The 20488-nt window shown below is 36.5% G+C and overlaps 1 long non-coding RNA gene and 1 pseudogene across 1 annotated transcript; both read left to right on the top strand.

Annotated features, from left to right (window-relative positions):
* Nucleotides 1-5994: 5994 nt before the first annotated feature.
* On the top strand, nt 5995-6482 carry LOC112930714 (methylsterol monooxygenase 1 pseudogene; annotated as a pseudogene).
* Nucleotides 6483-12308: 5826 nt separating this feature from the next.
* Nucleotides 12309-20237, top strand: LOC140594226 (uncharacterized). Its single transcript, XR_011994912.1, has 3 exons — nt 12309-12766; nt 17721-17819; nt 20138-20237. It is a non-coding gene; the product is annotated as an uncharacterized lncRNA (long non-coding RNA).
* The last annotated feature ends 251 nt before the right edge of the window (nt 20238-20488 follow it).

Genomic DNA, 20488 nt, shown 5'->3' with positions numbered 1-20488 from the left:
TGATCAGGTAATAATATAGCTCAGTCTCATCAAATTGTAGTTTACTCTTCTAAAAATAATTCAGTTTGGGCCAGCATTTTTCTCTGTTTTTTTTTTTTTTAATTTTTTTCTCTGTTTTCTTAATTAGAAAATTTCCTTTCATCTTAGATGAAACAAAAAAGGAAAACATGGAAAAAGAGAGAACATGAAGACCATTTCCTCCATTTGAGATACACCTCAGGAGCTAATTATAAGTAAAATATTTGGAATTATTCTTCAATTGCTGGGTTACTTTACATTTTCTTTCTTTTTTTTTAAGATTTATTTATTTATTCATGAGAAACACAGAAGAGAGAGAGAGAGGCAGAGACATAGGCAGAGGGAAAAGCAGGCTCCTCAGAAGGAGCCCAAAACAGGACTTGATCCTGGATCCCGGGATCATGACCTGAGCTGAAGGCAGGTGCCCAACCCCTGAGCCACCTGGGCATCCCTACTGTACATTTTCAAAGAGTTATAAGGTGTTCAGGACCAGTGCTTCCCTACCCTATTCCCCAACTTTCAAGAAACCATAACAAGGAATTTTCCATTTCAAAACTGACCATGATGCCGATCAGAGAACTTTATTTTAGCCAGATCAGTGATTAATTAAAGCATAATTGGTCATATCTGACTAGCTACCCTGGTTTTTTGTTGTTGTTGTTTGTTTTTGGTTATTCCACAACACACCCAGCCCCCACTCTTGCTTTAGGGAGTTTGTAGTAGCTGTTCCCTTTGCTTTCTTCATTGTTTACTTTCTATTCCTCTTAAGTTTTTACTTAAATAGCACCTTTTTGTTGAGATTTTCTTGATAATCCTATTTCAAATTTCTACCCTATCCCCACCTTGGCTTATCTATCTGTCTTCCTAACTTTCCTCTTGTATTTGTCACTTTCTGACATTCTAAATGTCATTCTTATTTCTTTGTTTGCCCTCCCTTTCCTCATGAGAGTATCAAGTCTATAAGGGAAAGATTTTTATTTTTATGATTTTATTTATCTTTTAAAATAAGAGAGGGAGAGAGAGAATGTGCGAGGGGCAGAGAAGGCAGAGGGAGGAGAGGGAAAGGGAAGAATCTCAGGCCGACTCCATGTGGGACGTGGAGCCCTTTGGGGGACTCGATGTCACCACCCTGAGATCATGACCAGAGCCAAAATCAAGAGTCAGTCACTTAACTGACTGAGCCACCCAGGTGCCCCAAGGGAAGATTTTTTTAATCTACTTGCTCATTTATCTATACCCAGTCCCAAAAGCAACGCTTGAGCACATAGAGTGGGCCTATGAGAGATCTGTAACTTGACAACCATGGGATTGTGTCAGCCATCAAAGATAAATGAAATAATGGAACTAGCCATTTCACAGTGTTTTTACCCACTATTTACTACAGTTTCTTTCTTTTTTTTTTTTTACTATAGTTTATTAATTTGGAAATTAAAATACCCCAACCTGTCTTAGAACATATATCTCAAGGTTATATAAGGTTAAAAGTTGTCACTTATACCAGTGAGTTCTTGAGCAGGGGCAATTTTGCCTCACAAAGGGACATTTAGCCTGAAGGCATTTTTGGTTGTAATGTCTAGGGATGTGGTGCTATTGTTAATCTAGTGGGTAGAGACCAGAGATGCTGCTAAACATCCTACAATGCACAGGACAGCTTCCCACAAAAGGATAATATCTGGTCCAAAATGTCGAGAAGGCTAGGGTTGAGAAACTGGTGTATACTAATCTGGTAGAGTTTGTTTGTTTGCTTTGAGCATGCTGTAACTTTTCTCAAGACCACTGCAAATTGCTGCTCTTTTCAGAAGTCTATTGTTTTTCATTTCCAACTCTTTCTGTTTGAAAAGTGATTCAACACAACTTGGTTATTCTGTATTCACATTGCTTGGCTTATAATTGGCATTCAGTAAGTGAGTTCCGGTTGTCATATGGGCAGTAAGTAGGTCTGTTTATTATCAAGCTCCAGGGCTTTGTTGGCTGCCCAGCTTTTTCATTTGATGTATGTCTTAAGCATTGCTTCTGTTTATTCTACTTGGAAACACCGTGTTTCAACCACTGACTATCCTACTGCTGCCACTACAGCAGGAATAAAATCCACACTTCTTAACCATGAATGGCATGTCCTTCTGTCATTTCCTTTCCTGCAGGCCCTCCAACCTCCTCAGATATCACACCTTGTCTCTTGTTCCCCAGCCATGATGGCTGATCTATTCTTTTAACAGCATAACTCATTCCTGCTTTTGGTTCTTTGCATTTGCTGTACACTCTGCTTTAAATGCTTTTCTGCCATATTATTTTATGCTTGGCTCTTCCTCATCATTATTCTAGTTTCAGTGCAAATGTCACCTCCTCACAAAAGCCATCCCTGACTAACCAAACCAAAGAAGCCAATCATACACCTGCCCATCACTCTATTATAGTGTCTTGTTTTATTTTCATCATCCTAGTTAACACTACCCATGCTTGTTATATCCTTCCCTTCTCCCTCTTCTCCCTTCATGTTTTCCTTGTCTTTCCCCAACTGTAGTCTAAGGTCCACAGGGACAGAGTTATGCCCTCTTTACCATGTCTCTCCAGTGCCTAGAACCATGCCTGATGAATATTTCTTAAATGAATGAATCATTTCTTCACATCTGCGGTGCTTAGAGAGATGGGGCTACTTTAAGATTGGGCCAGGTGTTAAGACCTTTATTGTTGCTTATCCCTTGTTAAGATTATTAAGTCTGGTTTTAAAATGGATAGTCCATTATTAAAGTTTCTGTCTGAAAAATAAACCAGACATATAAATACTTTTTAAGTGTACATTAAATTTCTTAACATTCTGAAGGAGGTAAAATTATTGACCTTATTTTATATATGATAAAACAGAGGCAATTAATAAATGGTAGGTATTAATATTATTGTAATATGTACAGTTTTTATCATTTTATTTGAGCAATAGACAAATCTGGCAATTATGAATGGATATTTATAGAATGTTGCAAAGAAAATAACTTTAAAATGAAGATAACACAATAGCTGGCTCATAGGGTTAGTATTAGAGTTGGTATAATGATGTTTATGAAAGCAGCTTTGAAATCCATAGAGATATATAGAAATTTAAGGAGTTATTATTGTAATATATTTAAAGTTTTCAAAAATGGGTCTTCCATCTTTTAAATATCTGTGAGAAGATAAACATTACTTGAAGATCAGGATTTAAGATCTATGTTTAGAATTCTTATGCCAATTAAAATACCTTTTGATCTTAAAAAACATCCCTTTTATTTTACATTAAATACTTAGTTGGGAAACTAGTATTATTTCAAACTATGTGAATGGAATTATTATTTAGAAGATAAATGCAAAAAAAAAAAAAGAAGTTAAATGCAAGTGGCTCTGTAGTGCTGTTTACCATTTTATAAAAACTTTATTTAGGTGAAATTCCATCCAATGCCAACATGTTTTACTACATTGACTTGGTGAAAGAAAACACTTTGAAATTGTTATGACTTAGGTAGCTGTCTTAGAAATCTTTGAGCAACTAGTTTAGAGAACATTTCAAAGGACAGTTCACTTAAAGTATTTTTGTTCACGCCTCTGATGGTGTAGTGAAATTAGTTTTTTTTTTTTATGCAATAGATATTTGTTGAATGAATGAATAAAGATGGTAGCCAGATTACAGATTTTAGGTCCTGAAAAGGGAAGGACCGAGTCTTCTCTCTGTATTCTATGTAACACAGTGTCCACACAATGTATGCTTGATTATCCTCCTAGATTTTATTAATCAACTATCTAGAGGCTTGAAGATACCTTTGATGTTGCTCAGTGAAATATGTGCTTGGGATATAAATATTCTATATTTAACTCATGGCTCCTATCTTGAAGAAGGATCACATCTGGGCAAAGCTTGAACCCACTAAAGTTGCTACCTGTACCTAAATCAATCTTTTTTTCTTTATTCTAATATTTGTTGAGCAAATATGTGCTAGAGAAACAGTAGTGAACAAAACAAAGTCTCTGCTTCATGGAGCTGTCATTGAAGCAAAAGGAAACAAAAAAAGCCAAGTAAACAAGTTAATATATAGAATACCAAATAGTGATATGTGCCTTGGAGAAAATAAAACTGATTCAAGAGGAGGAGAGTGATGCTGTTTTATATAGGGTGTTCAGAATGGCACCATTTCTACAGTAATATTTGAGCGGAAGTTGGATGTGAGGGTGTATCATACATAAATGTGAGAAGCATCATACCTGTCTGTTGGAAGACAGCAAGGGGGCCAGTGTAACTGAATGAATTGGAAGAGAGTAGTAGTAGGAGATAAGATCACAAGAATAAGAGGAAAGGGAGAGGGTCTGATCTTGAAAGACCTTAGATGCCATTGTTATACAGGCTTTTACGTTGAGTGAGATGGGAAGCTGTTGCAGAATCTTAGTGGAGAGGGGTCACTTGACCTGAATAAATGACCAGGCTTACATGTTGAAATTCAATTTTAAGGATTAGAGAAAAAGCAGAAGATTCAATAAGAGCCTATCTATAGTAATAATCTAGGCAAGGGATGATTGTAGGTTAGCTAGTATGGTAACTAGAAAGAGGGACAATGAGGTTGCATTCTGGATATAGTTTAAGGCAGAGATGACTGGGTTTGTTATGAAATGGACATTGAATGTGCGAGAAGGAAGATAAAGATATCCAAAGATAACTCCAGAACATTTGGCCCGAGCAGTTAGAAGAATGGAATTGCTATTTATTGAAGTAAAAAGTAAGGGAAGAACAAGTTTGGTGGGAAAATCCGACATGTTGGATAAGCTGAGCTTGAGGTGCCTATTAGATATGTTATGTAGGAAGTTAGATATACAAGTCTGGAGGTCAGGTGGGAAGTCAGAGCTAGATATTTGTGAGTTGTCAAGTTCTAAATGGCTTTTAAAACCTTTTACTTGATTACATGGGGAATATTGGTAGAGAGAAGAAGAGGGGTGTGAGAGGGAGAAGTTGACGAGAAACCAGCAAAAGAGTTGGAGAAGGAATATCCAGTGAGGGAGGAGAACCAAGAGAAAGTGTTATTCAGAAAACTAAATGAAGAAAATGTTTTAAGAATGTTCAGTTATGTCAAGTGCTACATTGGGGTTGTGTGAGTTGAAGACTGAATAGTGACCATTGGATTCAGCATGATCAAGGATTTTGGTGACCTTAAAAGAGGCCTATTTGGGCAGCCCAGGTGACTCAGCTATTTAGCGCCGCCTTCAGCCCAGGGCCTGATCCTGGAGACCCGGGATTGAATCCCACATCAGACTCGCTGCATGGAGCCTGCTTCTCCCTCTGCCTGTGTCTCTGCCTCTCTCTCTCTCTCTCTCTCTGTCTCTCATGAATAAATAAATAAAATCTTACCCCCACCCAAAAAAAGAGGCCTATTTGTGGAAAGGTAGGGACACATAGAGAGGGTTGAAATGAGAATAAGTATAAACAACTTTCAAAGCTTTGCTTTTTCAAAGCAAAACAACTTTTACTGTATACCACTTCACACCTGATAGAATGGCTATTAAAAAACAAAAATGTAACATTCCTGCCCCTTGGCCAGAATTCTAAGACTTTCTACAAAGATTTGAAAAGTGGCAACAAATGAAAGTATCAGCATCTTTGGTTCAGCATCCTTGGCTATGGAGTATGTAGATTCACTTTTACCTGAGAACCCTCTACAAGAACCATTTTTAAATGCTTGGAACTATATGTTGAATAATTATACAAAGTTCCAGGTTGCAACATGGGGATCCTTGATAGTTCATGAAGTTCTTTATTTCTTGTTCTGTTTACCTGGATTTTTGTTTCAATTTATACCTTTCATGAAAAAAGTACAAAATTCAAAAGGATAAACCAGAAACATGGGAAAACCAATGGAATTGTTTTAAAGTACTTCTCTTTAATCACTTTTGTATCCAGCTTCCTTTGATCTGTGGAACTTATTATTTTACAGATATTTTAATATACCTTATGATTGGGAAAGGATGCCAAGATGGTATATGCTTTTGGCAAGATGCTTTGGCTGTGTGGTGATTGAGGATACCTGGCACTATTTCCTGCATAGGCTCTTACATCACAAAGAATATATAAATATATTCATAAAGTTCATCATGAGTTTCAGGCTCCATTTAGAATGGAAGCTGAATATGCACATCCTTTGGAAATTCTGATTCTTGGAACTGGATTTTTCATTGGAATCATGCTTTTATGTGATCATGTCATTCTCCTTTGGGTATGGGTGACTATTCGTTTGATAGAAACTATTGATGTCCATAGTGGCTATGACATTCCCCTGAACCCTTTAAATCTGATCCCTTTCAATGCTGGTTCTTGGCATCATGATTTCTACCACATGAACTTCATCGGAAACTATTCTTCCACATTTACATGGTGGGATAGAATTTTCGGAACAGACTCTCAGTTTACTGTCTATAATGAAAAGATGAAGAAGATTGAGAAAAAGATGCAATAAATATCTTATCTCAACTATCCTGAAAGCACACACCTTTCCTGAATTAAAGCGAGTAGCTAACATTGCTTCTGTGGAGCAGAAATAAACATGTGTCTTAGCTAAGTGATACAAAGAACATTAACAACCTTTAATTATCTTCCTAGTGGGAACTTTTTCTACTTTACATAGAAGTTCTGTATGTGTAGAAATAAGTAAATATATAACGAAGTATGATTTTCGTGAGGAGGTTGTAAAGGCCAACCTTACAGAACCTTACAACCTTACAGAAAGGTTTTAAGTAATGGAAGAAGTATCAGTCTGTTTCTTTCCCCCGGTAACACCAGAGGCCTGAAGCTAAGATTGGTCTTTAAAATCTTGTAAGTATATAGTGGCCATTTCAGTGTCTCTTATCAGGGTGTTGGCCTCAGATTGAACTTTAAGCATTTTCTAGAATTTGCCTAAACATCCAAGTATCATGGGTCGAACCATATCGATCCACAGTGAGAGTGAGGCTGCCAAATCAGGAATAGCCAGCCCCAAGAACTTCCAATCTGATCCTGAGCTGACTGGTTTGGGGTGATTCTCCTTCTTTGAGACGCCCTTTTGTCTTTTTTTTTTTTTTTTTTTTTTATGTAGTCATACAGAGAGAGAGAGAGAGAGAGAGAGGCAGAGACACAGGCAGAGGGAGAAGCAGGCTCCATGCCCCGGGAACCTGACGTGGGATTCGATCCCGGGTCTCCAGGATCGCGCCCTGGGCCAAAGGCAGGCGCCAAACCGCTGCGCCACCCAGGGATCCCCTGAGACGCCCTTTTGGATGGCAGTGTGCTACTGGTATTTATAAGGTGTTTTCAAATTGTCATAAATGGAATATTTTAGTCTAAAGGTTTTTGGGTTACTTGAATTTTTTTTTAATTGAGCTTTATTTCTGCTATTTACCCTTTCATTTTTATATATCAAGTTTTCATTATTCTTAAAACTGTATCTTGAAACATTGTGAACTGACTTGCTGTATTTGCACTTTGAACTATTGAAATAAATGTGATTTTTTTTGGTCTGAAAAAAAACAAAAAACAAACAAACCAAAAAAAAAAAAAAAAAAAAAACAAGCAAAAATGGGCACACCTGTGTGGCTTAGTCGGTTAAGCATCCAACTCTTGATTCTGACTCAGACCATGATCTCAGGATCATGAAATTGAGCCCCCAGCCCCAGTCAGGCTCTGTGTGCAGTGGGGACTGCTTGAGATTATCTCTCTCCCTTTGCCCACCTATCTCCCCTTTTAAATAAAGAAATAAATCTTTAAAAAACAAAACAAAAAACAGAAGGTAGCAAGAGTTGGCAAGGTTGTGGAGAAACTGGAACCTCTGTGCACTGATGATGCGACTGTGAAATGGTGCAGTAGCTGTGGAAAGTAATATGGGATTTCCTCAAAAAATTAAACATAGAATTGCCATGACCAGCAATTCCAATTTTAGAAATGAATGAAGAGACTTCAACAGATAATGTATACCCATGTTCATAGCAGCATTATTCATAATTGCCAAAAGGTGGAAGCAACCCAAGTCCATTGACAAATGAATGGATAAACAAAGTGGGGTACACACATACAATGGAATGTTACCCAGCCTTAAGAAGGAAGGAAATCCTGACCATGCTACAACATAGTTGAACCTTGAAGACATTATGCTAAGTGAAATAAGAGAGTCACAAATGAACAAATACTGTATGCTTCCTCTTACATGAAGTTAATAGTAGTCAAAATCATAGAAACAGAAAGTAGGATGGTGGTTACCAGGGACTGGGGGGTGAGGGGAATAGAGTATATTGGTATATAGGGTGTATCATTTCTCCTCTACCCTTTCAGGGTCATCTGCTGGAATGGATATAAGACAGATCAGTAAGAGACATACAATTTTTCTGGAGCTTTTATTTATTCATGAGAGACACACAGAGAGAAGCAGAGACATAGGCAGAGGGAGAAGCAGGCTCCCTGCAGGGAGCCCAATGTGGGGCTTGATCCCAGAACCCTGAGATCACAACCTGAGCCAAAGACAGACACTCAACCACTGAGCCACCCAGGCGCCCCAATAAACATACAAATTTTATCTACTAATTTTTGCATCATATATAGAAGCCCTCTCAAGAATGAAGACCTAGTCAACTAGACCTGAATGCTTATATACTACATTGGAGAAAGTGATAAACTATGAAAATGTGACAAAACTAAGGGGTTGGGATAGAGCAGTTAAACCTAGAGAAGTGATTTGGAAGGTAAGAGTTAGTTTTTAAAAATCTGTACAGGGGGGATCCCTGGGTGGCGCAGCGGTTTAGCGCCTGCCTTTGGCCCCAGGCGCGATCCTGGAGACCCAGGATCGAATCCCACATCGGGCTCCCAGTGCATGGAGCCTGCTTCTCCCTCTGCCTCTCTCTCTCTCTCTCTCTCTCTCTCTCTCTGTGACTATCATAAATAAATAAATTGAAGAAAAATTTAAAAATATTAAAAAAAATAAATAAAATGCCATGTACACTTCACTGGATAAGCCAAACAAAATATATCTCTGAATTCTGCCCCATGGCTATTTGCTGCTGAATTCTGGCCTAGAGCTACCTAGTTTACAGGATTTTCAGAAACTTGTTCACTGTCACATAAAATATTGCTTAGGCTGGTATTTTTCTGGACTCATCTGAAAATCATAATCCTTTCTTTATATCTAACAACACTCCAGAAAATGCAAAAGAAATCGAAGAACCCAGATGAGTGCTCCTTAATATTAAATCTTTTTTTAAACTTAGTTTTGTTGAAGTGAAAAGTCTTTATTCTAGAAATAAATATAACATTTCCCCTTCAGTAATAAGAGAGAAAAAATTTACCTCCTAGGGTTGTTGAAATATCTAGTCCAATATCAACTGCCTATTAATTAAAATTTTTAGATCAACAACAGTTATTATTTAATAAATAAATGATAGTAAAACTATCATATTATATATAGAATACTATGAAATAGAAATAACACCTATTTAATAGAGTTATTTTTAGAGTTGAATAAAGTTGCCTATGTGAAAGTACTTTATAACTATAAAGTGATGAATACATTTATAGTATCATTATTACAATAGTTAACAAAGGTTATTAAAATAAGATTTCTGTCTTCTAAAAACCAGTGAGTATAAAAATTACATATATACATACATATAGATATACAACATCTGTATGTGTGTACGATCATGTGAATATATATATATATATATGTATATATATATATATATATAAATTCATGGGGTAGGTCAAATTATACACTTTTTAAATCACCAAAAGGATCCTCCTTCATTTTATCCTTTTGTTTTTGTTTTATTTTTTTACTTATTTACTTATTTTAGAGAGAGGGAAAGAGCACGAGTGGAGGAGGAGCAGAGTGAGAGAGAGAAAACCCCAAGCAGGCTCCCCACTGAGCATGAAGCCTCATGTACTGTTCTATTCTGCAACAATGAGATCATGACCTGAGCTAAAATCAAGAGTCAGACACTCAACTGAGTGAGCCACCCAGGCGCCTTGATCTCCTTTTATTTTTTAAAATTAATAGTAAATTTCAATGACTATAAACAGATGGTTTTTTATAATCTTACTTCTGCTCAATTTTAACTTTCCATACTTCATTGTGAAGATTTTCTTGACTTATCTTTCATGTATCTAATTTTCTCTTCAGCTTTGTGTTTAATATGTTATATGTTTGTTTTGTTTTGTTTTAAAGATTTTATTTATTTATTCATGAGAGACACAGATAGAAAGAGGCAGAGACACAGATAGAGGAGAAGCAGGCTCCGTGCAGGAAGCCTGACGCGGGTCTAGATCCCAGGACTCCAGGATCACGACCTGAGCCAAAGGCAGATGCTCAACTGCTGAGACACTCAGGCATTAATGTTGTTAAATCATTAACATTAGTTAAATCATTTAACTAATATGTTGTTAAATCCATCTACTGAGTTCTTAATTTTGGTGATTGTATTTTTCAGCTTATAATTTCTATATAGTTCTTTTTCAGATATGCTCTAATATTTATACATGTGTGGGGGTGTGTGTGTAGTTTTCGAATTTTTGCAGAAATTCTCAATTTCCTTGGTCATAGTAAGCAGATATATTTTAAACTCTGTATCTCCCTGTGGTTCTATTTTATCAATTGCTGTTTCTCCTGGCTCTCATTCATGTTCTCTTGATGCCTTGTGAATCTTGTTTTATAAAACACTTTGTATCACACATTGTGCTTGAAAATTGTTTTTAAAAATAATTTGAGGGCTAGGACAGAGTTAGCTTCCATTGGAGGAGATTTACATTTGTTTTTGTCAGAGGCTTGGGGATAGCAACACTTTGGGGTCACCTTAATTAAATGTCAGGGAATGCGATAATTGAAGCTATGTTATAATGAGCTGGACTAGGTGTACTTCTGGATAACCCTTACTTCTAGTATGCATGCAGCCTTTTGAGACTCAACCAGTAACCTTGCCATGGAAGGCCCTAGATTCCAAATTTTTAACCCTTAGCCTCCACAAAGCTATAAAAAGCCCTACTAGTCTTTCAGTCTCTTAAATGCCTCTTATAGAATTAGTAAATTATCTTTCCCCACCCCTGACCTTCCGCGAGGGGGGAAAATAATGGGGTTTTTCTCTTTGGATTCCATCTTCTTCCAGATACTGATGGTAATTTGTCACTTTCTTGTTAGCTCTCTGTAGTCTTTAAGATTTTTTTCAAACTTTGTCCAGCGTTTCTAGTTGTCCCCAAGAGAGGGTTACTTTGAATTACCTAGGTGCTATTAGCAAATGGGGAAGACCACTTGTAAGTTTTAAACATGCTATGCATAGTTGTTTCATAAACTGTGGCTAAAAATTCCATTATTTGAAACACTTAGTCTCTTTGTATATCTATTTATGCTGCTGCTTTGGAGTTTCAGTATAATATAGTAACATCTGATGGGGTGTGTAAGACAGGCTAAGAGAACAAAGAACATGTTTGTCCACTAACCTAAGAAATTCAGGGAAGGCTTTCTGGAAGAAATGACCTCTGTCTTGTCTTATAATTAAAGTGATTAATAAGCAACATACATCATGTTTTTATCTCCTGTGTACAAACATAATAAATATTCATTGTGAAAAGTTAGAGGGGAGCCTGGCTGGCTCAGTCAGTAGAGTATGCAACTCTCACATGGGGTCTCTCAGGGTTGTGAGTTTAAGTAAGTGGGGAGCCTACTTGAAAAAAAAAGGAAGAGTTGGAAAATATCCAATAAAAAATGACTTCCACAATCCAAGAAAATCAATGTACTTTTTGGAGGATATTTGCGTAGTCTCTGTACTACCAGATATGTGATATAGACATTACACACTTTGAGGACATCCCACATATACAGTTATGTATAATCTTTATATATTATAACATAATATATATATATTTTAATTTTTTTTATTTTTAAAAAATTTCATTTATTTATTCATGAGAGACACAGAGAGGGAGAGAGGCAGAGACAGAGGCAGAGGGAGAAGCAGGCTCCACACAGGGAGCCTGACGGAGACTCGATGCCTTGGGTCAAAAGCGGCGCTAAACTGCTGAGCCACCCGGGCTGCCCTCCAAACACTTTTTCATGCTACCCATTGTATGAGAATGGCATTACTTATTTAGCTATATCCTTATAGTCACTAGGTTTCTTTCAATTCTATTATCAAAAGATAATGTTACAGTTAGCAATTTTATTCACACATGTTATATACCTTTTCTATTACAATTTAAGATGGATTTCTAGAAGTTGAATTGCTAGGTTAAAGAAGATAAAATATCTTTAAGGCTTACATATGTTTTTTTACAGACATACAAAGAGTCCAATATCTAAAAAACTAAAGGATGCAAGACTACCTACAATAGCTGAAGCTGAGGAGAAAGATGAGGTCCATTCATTCAGCATCTCACAAACGCCTAAGGTTGCCAAGTTTTCTCCTAAACTTCAAGTCTCCAAAATATACCTGAAAAAGAATCTACTTGAATATAAACTCCTTGCTTCTGAAATACTGCATGAGCTTGGAGAGATATTGCAGAAATATGCAGAGTGTAACCGTATATACCCTGCAGGAATTGTAAATCTTATGAATTACAGTTGGCATGATCTTATCGAAGGTGCTTATGAGTGTGCAACCAAAAATTCAATCAAAAACAGTGCCTTGCAAGGAGATCCCAAAGCTATGACCCAAATCAGCAGCTATTCAAGGGAGGAATATCATAAGGAAAATCATCTTGTGAAAGTAAAGAAAGACCACCATGTTCCATCTGGTAAGTAGAAGTTATTAGTTAGTTTTATAAATAATCATCCAGGTTTTTTAAAAAAAGAATAAAAACAGCAAGTGAGTGAGATATTGGCAAAACATTATATTAGTGATACTTGCTTTGTGTTAATAATTTTAATGTGTATTAGTGAAAGTCAGGAGAAAGATACAAAAATTTGTAATGCTTTCAATGAAATTATCTATTATACTTCTTGTGCTATGAACTCTGTCTCAGGGGATCCTACAAATTCTTTTACTGTGGCAGGGTCCAACAGAAATATGATGCTATCCACATACATAATGTTTTTAGTTAATTTTATTTAAGGTTTTTTTTTTTTTTTAGATAGAGAGGTGGGGGAGGGGCAGAGGGAGAGAGAAACCCAAGCAGAGTCTGCCTAAGCACAGAGCCCGACACAGTACTTGATCTTACATCCCTGAAATCACAACCCTGAGATTGCCACCTGAGCCAAAACCAAGAGTCAGATGCCTAACCAACTGTGCCACCCAGGCACTGCATTAAATTAACTTTTTATCTTAAGGTCATAATAGACCCACATACAGAGAGACCCCATATGCCCTTTACTCATTTTCTCCATATGACATCTTGTAAAATTGTAGTTCAATATCACAACCAGGATATTGACACTGATACAGTCCAGATTCAAAATATTTCCGTCAAGGTAAGGATCATTCATACTGTCCTTCTGCAGCCACACCCACCTCCCTCTTTTCTCCACCCCCTTTTTAATCCTGGCAACCACCAATGTGTTGTCCATTTCTATATTTTTGTCATTTCAAGGATATTATATAAATGGAATCATACAATACATAACTTTTGGTGATTGCCTTTTTTCAATCAGCTTAATTCTCTGGAGATACATCCAGGTTGTACATACTTGTAGTTTGTTCTTTTTATTGTTTAGTTTGTGGCAGTTTGTGGCATGAATGTACCTGTTTGTTTAATCATTTGCTCCTTGAAGAATATCTGGGTATTTTGTTTTTTTCCCCCCATTTTTCGGCTGTTTTGAAAGCTGCTAGAACACTCATGTATAGGAATTATGTAAATAAAAGTTTTGATTTTTCTTTCATAAATGTCCAAAAGTACAATTACTGGGCTATGTGGCAATTGCATGTTTACTTTTATCTGAAACTTTCAAACTGTTTTCCAAAGAGGCTTTATACTGTTTTACATTCTCACCATCAATGCATGAATGATACCATCTCTCCATATCCTCTCTTGTGTTTGGGTATTATCACCATGTTTTATTTTAGTCATTCTTAGAGGTATGTAGTGGTATCTCCTTGTAGTTTTCATTTGCATTCCTTTTTTTTTTTAAGATTTTATTTTCAAACAACCTCTACACCCAACAAGGGGCTTGAACTCACAACTCCAACAGTCTCATGCTCTACCCATTGAGCCAACTAGGCACCCCTAATTTGCATTTCTTTCATGGCTAAAATATTGAATATTTGCCATCTATATATCCACTTCAGTGAAATATCTTTTTTTTTTTTGCTCATTTTCTAATTGGATTATTTGCTTTTTGGACTGTTAAGTTTTGAGAGTTCTTTATATATGCTAGGTTCTAGTCCTTTGTTGTATATGTGCTTTGTAAAAATTTTCTCCTAGTGTCTTTTCAACTTTTTAATAGTGTCTTTTGCAAAGAAAAATATTTACATTTTGATGATATCCAATTTATCAAAAGTTTTCTTTATGAATAGTACTTTTGATATCAAGTCTAAGAATTCACTGCCTACTCTTAAATACTGAAGATTTTCTCCTTATTTTTTTTTCTAGAAGTTTTATAGTTTCAAATTTTACATTTAAGCCCGTGACCCATTTGGGGTTACCTTTTGTGTAAGATGTGAGACCTAGGTTGAGGTTCATTTTTTTGGCCTATGGATGTCCAGTTGCTTCAGCATCACTTGTTGAAAAATGCTCTTTCTGCCATTGAATTGATTTTGCATTTTTCTAAAAAATCAGTTGGGCATATTAATGTGTATCTATTTCTGGGTTCTCCTTTTGTTTCTGTTCATTCTCATTCATGTTCTCTTGACTCCCTGTGAATATGATTATTTTAAATTTTGTGTCAGACATTGTATTTGAAAAATTATTTTTAAAAATAATTTGAGGGCTAGATGAAATTGTCTTCAACTGGAGGTGATTGGAAGCAGGGACTCAAACAGATGTTTGTATACCAATATCATAGCAGTATTGTTCACAATAGCCAAAAGGTAGAAACAACCCAAATGTCCATTGTGTATGGACGTGTGTATGGGTAAACAAATTATAGTATGTACACACAGTGGAATATTATTCAGCCTTAAAAAGGAATGATATTCTGATACAGGTTAAAAATATGGATGAACATTGAAGACATTATGCAAAGTGAAATAAGCCAGAAACAAAAGGACAAATATAATATGATTCCACTTATATGAGGTACCTAAAGTAACCCAATTCATAGAGACAGAAAGTAGAATGATGGTAGCAAGAGGCTCAGGGGAAGGGAGGATAGGGAGTTATAACTAAATGGGTAGAGTTTCAGTTGAGGAAAATGAAAAATTTCTAAAGATGGTAGTGATGGTTGCACTACAATGTGAATGAACTTAAGGCTACACAATTATACACTTAAAAATGGTTAAAATGGTAAATTTTATGTTATGCAAATTTAACCACAATAAAAATATTTTAATGGTTAAGTGGTAAATTTTGTTGTGTATATTTTACCACATTACAAAAAAAAGGGCAGGAGAGGGGGAAAATATTTGCAAGTACCACCCCTGACAATGTTAAAAATAATAATAAAGCCTTAGGGGTCTGAAATTTTTCCTGATAATGATTTTAGAAAACTTGATAGGGAAATATGAGTCACTGGTACAGACATGCAATTAAAAAAGGATGAGGAACCTCACCAGAGCTTAGCACTATATTGTGAAGAGTACTGGTAGACCCCGTTTTTATCCCCAGAGTATAGCTTTATCTTCAGGACTTAAGATTTTTCACTTTGGCTTCAATTGTGTTGAATATATACAAGCAAGATTCAATGTAGCAAAAGAACTGATATTTTAAATATTACAATCATATTAGTCTGTAATATTTTACAGATCATAGAGATCTTTCTAGCCATCATCTAATTTAGTTGTCCAAACACCCCTGTCCAGGATTTCTGTTTCACTAAGGAGAAAACTGAGATGCCAAAGGGTCAGCTTGCCCAAAGTCATACAGTTTCTGATAGAGCCATGATCTCAACCCTAGTCTTTTAACTCCCAGTATAGTGTCCTTTCTGCTACTTTATCCCTAACTCTTATTCTGCTATCATATGAGAGATAATGATTTTGACAAGGAGAATAATTAGTAGTGGCAGCTGTCTCTACAAGACCCCTCTGAGACAGAGAAGTAACCCAGTGTAGTGAGTAACCTTTGCTCTTAGGATTCCTGGGTTCAAATCCTGACTATCGCACTTACTACTTGTATAACTGAACACATTTCCTAATCCCTCTTTGCCTCAGTTTCGTTTTCTGTGACGTGGTATTGCAAGTTGTATCTCCTTCCAGGGTGGTTCTGAATATTAAATAAGTTAACACTAAAGCACTTGGAAAAGTAACTAAGTATGGTAGACACTACTTTTTTTTTTTTACACTACTTATTTTTTTAAAGTTTTTATTTAAATTCCAATTAAGATACAATGTCATATTAGTTTCAGGTGTACAACATAGTGATTCAACACTTCCACCCATCACCCAGTGGTAGACACTACTTATATGTTTGTTATTTTATTATTATTATTATTATTATTATCTTCATTATCTCATATGATCCTCAGAGTAACCCTTCAGTATGTTCATATTATTATAGGTTCCTGATGGTTCATGAAGCCCAATACATTTGCTTTAACAAGATAGTTCTAGCAATACAATTTTTACTTTTTAAGATCAAGTGATTGCTGTTTATTAAGAGATTGAAAGTCTCTGTAGCAATGGTTCTCAGAGTGCGGTCCCTGAACCAGTGTATCAACATCACTGGGAACTTGTTAGAACAAGTCCTAGCAAATTTTCTGGGTCTAAATCTAGACTTATTTGAATTCCTCATCTGTAAAATGAGAATTATTAATGATAGAACTTTGTTGAAAGAAATAAATTATATAATGCACATAATGTGTTTGCATAGTGGCTGGGATATAGTAAGTGTTCAATAAACATTAGTCATAGTTATTTTGTACATTCTTATCTGTTGCTTATTTCTTTTACTTTTTATCATTATAATTTTCTCATCTTTTAAATTGAATTAAATTTTATTTTTATTTTTAAAAATCTTAGATGTAGCCTATTTGCTATGGGATCCTGGACTTGTGGACTTCTCAATTCATATATAAAGTTTGAAGCTACTATGAGTTTTGCTCTCTTTTCAAAATACCCATTAGTATTTTGTTTTTAGACAGCTTTTAAGATCTAGTTTTTCTCTATAGGAAAATTTTCTTCATAGACTAATGAGATTTCTTGTTTTAGATTTACATTTAGCATAAAACTTAATAAAGATACAAAGAAGTCTTGTGTCCATGTAGCCTTTTTTAAAAAATGTCTTTACCAGCAACAGGCTGCTGCTATCCTCCAGTTGCTAAAAGAATAAATGAAAATAAAACATGAATGTTTTCTCAGTAGTTCTCATGTGGAAGGGCAGTTCTTAGGACAAAAACATTAAAACAATCTTTTAGTAAATCAAGAAATTATGCAGAGGAATTTTCAATTTAAAAAGCAGTTTCATTTCCAGAGCAAATAAAAATATTTAATGGGTCATGGGTCATTATGGGTTCTTATGGAAAACTTTGCTGATGCCCTGGTAAGAATATTAAAATATTGACAACTGACTTTTGTGTTGATGATGACCTAGAAAAATACTCACTTTCTCTTCTCTTTTCCCTCTCCCCCCTCAACTTCCTCCTCCTTCCTTTTTTTTTTAGCTCATGTCAACCAAAACCAACATTGTCATGTACCCCAAGATAGCAATTTACCTGTTGTCATCCACTTCTCACTGTTATCCAAGATCTGCTTAGAAAATGGTAAGTAAGATCCCTTTACCCATCCAAATTAGGGTCTACTTTGATGAGCAACCACAGTGAGAATCACTTACATTCCCTGAATTTGGAAACTTTCTCCCAGTCATCCTCTTAGTATAACCATAATCAAAGCCAGGCTTTTAAGTTCATGAATGCTTAGTCAAAGTTTTCAAATGCATCTCCTCTAACCCAGTCTTCCTTGATATCTCCACTCTTTTTTTTTTTATAAATTGTTTATAAATTTTATAAATTGTTTATAAAATATAAAAGCTATATAATTGTTTATTCATGAGAGACACAGAGAGGCAGAGACACAGGCAGAGGGAGAAATAGTTTCCATGCAGGGAGCCTGACATGGGACTCGATCCCAGGTCTCCAGGATCACACCCTGGGCTGAAGGCAGAGCCAAACCGCTGAGCCACAGGGGCTGCTGGATATCTCCACTCTGCCCGGTATCTCCACTTTTATACCTGGGAGTTTCTTCTTCATGGTTCTGAGAAACCACCTTTGGTAACAATGACATGCCTGTCCCCTTAGGGTCAGGCATGGTCTTCCATCACAAAGACATACCAACTTGGATAAGAAACTAAAGCTTCTGTGTTAAAAGACAAATATTGTTTCTTAAACTGTTTAAATGTTATACAGGAGACTTCTCAAGGAAGATTATGGTTACAAAAATCTAGAAAGAATACAGTCTATCCCCAAATGAGGTTGTAAAAGGGATAGGATATGGGTTGTTGGGAAAAGGGAACCTTGTCATCCCTTGAAATACAAACATTATGTAGCTAGCTGCTGTGTGGCTCAGGGAGTGAGTAAGATTTGGGGCTGGCTGCCCTGGGTCTAATAGATTTGCTTTTCATAATCTTTTTGTCATAATCTAAGAACTTTAGAAACTGTTGAAAGTTTCTACTTTTAGAGAATGTGCTTTTAGGAGTCAAGTATCCCTCCAACACCGCCCCATGCTCTATAATTAAGGAATAAAATTTTATTATTAGAACTGTCTCACTGGATTGGGATAGGTATTGAGGAAATATGCATATGCTAAGAACAAGCTCAGCAAGCATGGCAAAACAGCAAATAGGAATGAAGTAAGTTGTGAGGTATCCAGAGGGTTCAGCATGAAAATGTCCAGGAATCCAAATAGGTGGGTAGAGTCAGTGATAGGCAGTTGAATGGCAAGCAGATAATCTGTGAGAAAGGAGCAAAGTCTTAGTCATTAAGGGGCAAGACTGAAATACCAAAGTGAGAGTCTGGGATTACATTGTATAACCCTTAGGAAACTGGGATAGGGTTTGTTCAGTCTTCTCTAGTCTAGAGTTAGGGTGGTTCTCATGATCCGGATGATGAAACTGAATGTGATTTGTTAGTCAGGAATCTTTAAGCTGTAGGTGACAAGAGCCCAACTCACACTAGCATAAGCAACAAGAGAATTCTTTGCTAGTGTACTGGGGGCAGCTCACAAGATTAAAGGGAGAACTGCAGGAGCAAAGATCCAAGGCAGGATGGTGGGAAGCAACACTTGCAGAGATTCTTCTCTGTCCATCTCTGCTTGGCTAAATTCTACAGTTAGGCTGCTTTACACAGTGAAGGAGGATAGTCACTGCCAGCCCTAAATTCACATGCTCTGTGTCTAGAAAGAAAGTGCTTCTTTTCCTCTAGTGTCCACAAAGGAGACAGGAACAGAACCCAAGTCTGTGGACTACCAATAAAATGTTCTCTCTTGAGAGATGGGATCTCGAGACTAGGGGATGCTGACGAAGCTCATCTGTAGGTCTGCAGAGTGTGTAGGATTCTTAAAAGTCCTCTAATACTTCAGAAGTCATCATAGGGATTTAATTCCTTGGGTAGAAGATTTGGTCCCATTTTAGTGCAAATCTCCTGAGGAGGAATAATTCTTAAGCTAATTACTTATATTTTATATGAATGGACTTGGGTTCTTTTTTCTTTTTTAAAGGTTTTATTTATTTGAGAGAGAGAGAGAGAGAGAGAGAGAGAGAGATTGTGTGTGCACGCACGCTCAAGTGCTCAAGCATTCAAGCATTCAAGCTGAGGGGGGCAGATGGAGAGGGAGAGAATCTCGGACTCCCCACTGAGCATGAAGTCCAACTAGGGGCTCAATTTCATGACCCTGAGATCATGAACGGAGCCAAAACCAAGAGTTGGTAACTCAACTGACTGAGCTACCCAGGTGCCCCTAGATTTTATTTCCTTTTTTAAGTAGGCTTGGGTAGACTGATGGCTGAGCAGGATTTATATAATGGGTAAATTTTTAAATATCCCCTTTAAGTTAATATGTTTGGTCATGTTGTTGTTATTTCAAGGTTGGATCTTTCAACATCCTCATTCAAACATGGAAATTCTGAAATGGAAGACAATCCTCAGTACTGCTGTGAAAAGACTGCAAGAAGCCATCATTCAAATGTAGGGAGCCCTCTGCAATCTTTTTTTTTTTTTTTTTTAAGATTTATTTGTTTATTTCAGAGATAGAACAGGAGAGAGAGAGTGCATGCGCACACACACACACACACACACACACACGCATACAGAAGGGGAAGGGCAGAAGGAGAAGGAGAGAGAATCTCAGGTAGACTCCCCGCTGACCGAGGAGCCCCACACTGGGCTGGATCTCACAACCTGAGCCCAAACCAAAGGTCAGATGCTTAACCAACTGA

The sequence above is a fragment of the Vulpes vulpes genome, chromosome 10, assembly GCF_048418805.1.
Source record: "Vulpes vulpes isolate BD-2025 chromosome 10, VulVul3, whole genome shotgun sequence".
NCBI classification, from domain to species: domain Eukaryota; kingdom Metazoa; phylum Chordata; class Mammalia; order Carnivora; family Canidae; genus Vulpes; species Vulpes vulpes.
This window is presented reverse-complemented; position numbering and strand designations above follow the sequence as displayed.